This window comes from Glycine max, chromosome 10, assembly GCF_000004515.6.
Source record: "Glycine max cultivar Williams 82 chromosome 10, Glycine_max_v4.0, whole genome shotgun sequence".
Taxonomy (NCBI): domain Eukaryota; kingdom Viridiplantae; phylum Streptophyta; class Magnoliopsida; order Fabales; family Fabaceae; genus Glycine; species Glycine max.
This window is the reverse complement of record NC_038246.2, coordinates 15,463,141-15,469,140: the sequence shown is the minus strand read 5'-3', so window position 1 is coordinate 15,469,140 and position 6,000 is coordinate 15,463,141.

Below are 6,000 nucleotides of genomic sequence, written 5' to 3'. Positions count from 1 at the left end.
TAAGGCATTGGACCATTAACGATCTCTTGGGGTGGTCGACAAAAAGCGGTAAATTACATGCTGATTTTATGCTTTTGAACGGTCCATGTTAACCGATAAAAGCAAAGAGGACCGTTTAAGGCGTTGGACCTTAAAACAGTCTTTAGTGATTTTTGCGGAGAAAGCTTGATTTGTGAGTTGATTTTAGCTTTAGTTTCACTTTGGTTATTAGTCAATTCATTCAAGGAAACTTTCAAAGAAAAAACATCCGATTAATTTTTCTTGATTATTTTATTATATTTTTTTCAAGATATTTTGATTATTTTATTATTATTTTGCTTTTTTTGGTTTAACCGAGGTTATAGCATGAACGATCGGTTAAATTTTGTTTTAACAGTGATTAAATGAGATTACAACACAAATGATCGGTTGAAATTCATTTTATCATTTATTAGGTGAGAAAATGGCTTAAATAAACGGTTAAAAGCTCGTTAAAGCAGAAGAAAAGAAAACTGAAAGTAAGCAAAATTAAAGTGAAAGTACACAAAATAAGTAGGGACCACTAAAGGTGCATAGAATGAATTGAAAGATTCGATTTCGGGAACTTACCGGTTGAAGACTGAAGAACGGTGAAGAACGATGAAGAATTTCCACAGAATCGCTTACGGAGGAAGCACTTCGACTCGATTTTTCTTCATGAAAACATATTTTTTGCCGAAAATAGTCGAAATGCATAGCTTAGGGGTCATGAACCTTTTGAAACAGACTCTTTTCCCTATTTATAGGGAAAAAGGGAGGTGCTTGCCGCCCAGAGGCTTCTTAAGGAAGATTTCTAAGCACACCCCAATTACTAAGTTCACCCCCTTTTTGTACTTTACGGAAAAGTTACGAAGCCTTACGGAAGTGTTTCGGATTTGATTTTCATCTTTTTGTCTCTTCCCTTTCACCAACTTTAAGTGAAATATGCTTACCCAAGGTTTTCGGAAATTATACGAAAGCATTACGGAAGCCCTGGAAACCATTTTTCAACAACGTGGAGGAGCTTGCCGCCCAGTTGCTTCCTCCTTAAGCAACCCAACTTCCAAACCTAGATTCAAATTTCTATTTACACCCCTATCTTGATAAACATTTTGAGGTGGTCAAACGAAGGTCGCATGCCGACAAACAATGGTCTTCAGACGAAATTAGAGTATGACATAGGGTTTGATTGAAATCTAGCACACATACACACACTAAACATAATATCAGGTCTACTAGCAGATAAATAAAGAAGGGATCCGATCATACCTCGATATTTCTTAACATCTATTGACTGACCGGTTTCATCTTTATCTAAATGGCAAGCAGTGCTCATTGGTGTAGCTGTTGGATCAAGTGGCCTCAGAATAATTAAGAAGGGGGGGTTGAATTAATTATTAATGAACCTTTACTAATTAAAATTTACCCTTCTTAGGCTTTTACTATGTTGTTAAGAAAGTAAAGAACAGAAATATAAACTTAACCAAAAGTAAAAGTGGTAATTAAAGTGCACAGCGGAAATTAAAAAAGTAGGGAAGAAGGAGACAAACATACAAGAGTTTGTATACTGGTTCGGCAACAACCTGTGCCTACATCCAGTCCCCAAGCGACCTGCGGTCCTTGAGATTTCTTTTCAACCTTGTAAAAATCCTTTTACAAGCAAAGATTCACAAGGGATGTACCCTCCCTTGTTCTCTTTGAACAACCTAGTTGATGTACCCTCCACTAGAACAAATCCACAAGAGATTATACCCTCTCTTGTTCTCAGTCAACAACCCAAATAGATTTACCCTCTACTTGTACCACAAAGGATGTACCCTCCAATGTGTTAAGACAAAGTTCTCAGGCGGTTAGTCCTTCGAAACTTTGTGAAGGGGGAACAAAAGAATTCTCAGGTTGTTAGTCCTTTGAAATCTTTTGTTTATGGGAAAGGGAAGAATCAAAAGAATTCTCAGACTGTGTCTTATTGAATTCTTTGACAAGGGAGAAGGGAGACACAAAAGAATTCAGGCGGTTAGTCCTTTGTTCTTTTGGAAAAGGGAGAAGAGAGACACAAAAAGAATTCAGGCGGTTAGTCCTTGGCGAATTCTTTTTGGCAAAGGGAGAAGGGAAAGAAAAAGATGAATAGCACAAGTTTTTTAACAAAGAACTTTTCTTGGAAGAGAAAGTTTTGAACAAAAACTTTTAGAAAGATGAAGAGAAGATGAAACAGAAAAACTGTTGAAAGAGATGAAAGAAAATATTGAAAGATGATTGAAAGAAATGATTGAGATGAATTAAATTGTTTCATGCCAAGGTCACATATTTATAGTTTCTTGATGACTCAAGTCAAAACTTATAACTCTTGGCAATTCCTTTAAAACTAATCTCTTAAAAAGATATGACTTTTGAAAGAATCTTCAGAAACAAGTCACTTGAAGAAATGTGACTTTTGGAAATGAATTTTTCGAAAACAGTCACTGGTAATCGATTACCATAAAGGTGTAATCGATTACACATCAACAGATGTGACTCTTCATTTTGAATTTTGAAAATCTTAACGTTTTAAAACCACTGGTAATCGATTACTATAATCTGGTAATCGATTACCAGAGAGTAAAACTCTTTGGTAATGATTTTGTGAAAACTTCATGTGCTACTCAATGTTTTGAAAAACTTTTTAATACTTATCTTGATTGAGTATTCTCTTGATTCTTGAATCTTGAGTCTTGAATCTTGATCTTGATTATTCTTGATTCTTGATTCTTGAAACTTGATTCTTGAATCTTGAAACTTGATTCTTGAATCTTTGCTTCAAACTTTGCTTAACTATTGATTCTTTGGCATCATCAAAATAACCTTGGAAGGCATTGCTTCCACAGTAGCCATGTGCTTAGCATTTTCCATCCCGAATTTGTGAATTAACTCTTTGCAATACTTGGATTGATTGACAAATATTCCAGTCTTGGTTTGTTTAATTTGTAATCCAAGAAAGAAATTAAGTTCTCCCATCATTGACATTTCAAACTCACTTTGCATGTCATGAGAGAATTCCTTGCACAATAATTCATTAGTAGATCCAAAAATAATATCATCAACTTAAATTTGAATCAATAAAATATCATGTAATTTTCTCTTTATGAAAAGAGTAGTATCTACTTTGCCTCTAGAGAAATCCTTTTCTAAAAGAAACTTACTCAGACGCTCATACCAAGCCCTAGGGACTTGCTTTAAGCCTTATAGTGCCTTTTTTAATCTAAAAACATGATTGGGCTTGTCTAAGTTTTCAAATCCAAGGGGTTGATCTACATGTACTTCTTCTTGAATAAAGCCATTTAAGAATGCACTTTTTACATCCATTTGATAAAGCTTAAAGTTCATTATGGATGCATAGGCTAATAACATTCTGATGGCTTCTAATCTAGCAACTGGAGCATATGTTTCCTCATAATTTATCCCCTCTTCTTGATTATATCCTTTGGCGAATAACCCAGCCTTATTTCTAATAACTATGCCATTTTCATCTAATTTATTTCTAAACATCCATTTTGTCCCAATGATTGGGTAGTTTTCAGGTTTCTCAACTAACTCCCAAACATTATTTCTTTCAAATTGGTTTAGCTCTTCTTGCATAACTATTATCCAATTTTCATCTATTATGGCTTCATTTAAATTTTTAGGTTCAATCATAGATACAAAAGCCATGTTATTGCATAAATCTTTGAGAAAGTGTCTAGTTGTTACCCCTTTTGATATATCACCAATAATGTTGTCAATGGAATAATCTCTTGAAGCTTTCCACTCTCTTGGAAGATCATTATTTGCTTTGACTTCTACTGGAGGATCTTCATTGCTTCCTTCTCCTTTTCCTTTAGAATCTTGTCCATGAATGTTCATTTGTTCTAAAGATTATGCAATATCATCTAAAATATCCTTTCTTGGAGAAATAGCATTAGGCTCATCAAAGGAAACATGAATCGATTCTTCAATTGTCATTGTTCTCTTATTATAAATTCTATAAGCTTTACTATGCAAAGAATATCCAAGGAAAATTCCTTCATCTGACTTAGCATCAAACTTTCCTAAGTTTTCTTTTCCATTGTTTAATACAAAACATTTGCAACCAAAAACTTGAAGAGGTGAGATGTTTGGTTTTCTACCATTGAACAGTTCATATGGAGTTTTCTTTAAAATGGGTCTCATTAAAGCCCTATTCATGATATAGCATGCAGTATTAACAGCTTCAGCCCAAAATTATTTTGGAAGAGGAGTATCATTTAATAAGGTTCTAGCAATTTCTTCCAAAGACCTATTTTTCCCTTCAACAACTCCATTTTGTTGAGGGGTTCTAGGTGCAAAAAAGTTATGTTCAATGCCATGCTTATCACAAAATAAATCAAATTCTTTATTTTCAAACTCACCCCCATGATTACTTCTAATGGATATAATTTTGAGATTTTTCTTATTTTGAATAACTTTTACAAGTTTCTTAAATGCTTGAAATGCATCATTCTTATGAGTGATAAATAGTGTCCAAGTATATCTAGAATAATCATCAACAATGACAAGTGCATAATAGTTTCCACCAAAACTCATTATTCTAGAAGGACCAAACAAATCCATATGTAACAATTGTAATGGTTGAGTAGTTGAAACAATGTTTTTGGATTTGAATGAGACTCTAGATTGTTTTCCTTTTTGACATGCATCACACAGTCTATCTTTTTCAAATTTCAATTTAGGCAAACCAACAACTAAATCTTTTGAAATTAATTTATTTAAGTGTTCCATGTTTATGTGAGCAATTCGTTTATGCCATAGCCATGGATCATCATCTTTGCTAAGAAAACATTGATTATTATCTAGTTTTTGGCTTAACTCTATCATATAAACATTGTTGACTCTATACCCTATATGCTTTATATTAGTATCATGTTTATGTTCAATGAGACATTTTTGAGAATCAAATGATACTAGATAGCCTTTATCACATAATTGACTAACACTAAGCAAACTGTGCTTAAGGCCTTCAACAAGTAGAACATTCTCAATGGAGTTTGAAGAATTCGTACCTATTTTTCCAACTCCAAGAATTCTACCTTTGTTGTTGTCACCAAAAGTTACCTGCCCGCTTTTCTTGGGAGAGATATGTGTGAACTTTGATGCATCTCCCGACATATGTTTTGAACATCTGTTATCTATGTACCATTTCTTCTTCAAAGATACCTACATGATCAAGTTTTTTACTTAGGTACCCAAACTTTATTGGGTCCTTGTATGTTAGTGTTAACTGAAGATCCTTTTGGGACCCATATCATCTTAATATTGTTGCAATTTTTCTTGAAATAACATGTAGATGTGCCATGCCCTTTTCTTCCACAGTAAAAACAAGTGATGAAAGGAGAATTATATTTTTGTGTGGAAGCAAAGAAACTTTTGTAAAATTTTTGGTGTTTTTCAGGTTTATATCCTATTCCTGCCTTATCAAAGACGCATCTTTGTTTTCCTAATATGACATATAGGTTATTTTTACCAATAGAAAATTTAGCAAGTGAATTTTTCAAATCTTTAATTTATTTTTCATACTTGCTACAACAGTTACATGAATTAGATATTACTTTTTCATCAGGAATAGTAGAAACATAAACTTTATCATTTGATTTAGAAATTGAAACTTTAGTTTTAAGAAGATCTAATTCTTTATTTAATTTTGAAATTTCTTTTTCCAAATCTGAAATTTTTTTCTTAGAAGATGAAACTAATTTTGCAAGTTTGATTGATTCTCTATGTAAATCAACCCATGTGATGTAGGCCTTCTTCATCTTCTTTTCACTAAAAATTTTCTCTTCAAATTTCTCCATTCTTTTCTTGAAGATCGGACAATCAACCCTCAAATGTCCAGGTTGATTGCATTCAAAGCACTTTGGAGTAGAGGATGAACCTTTTGTCCTTCTTTTAGATTTAAAATTTGGTCTCCTTTGATTTCCTCTGATTTTCAGGAACTTGCTGAACCTTTTTACAAAA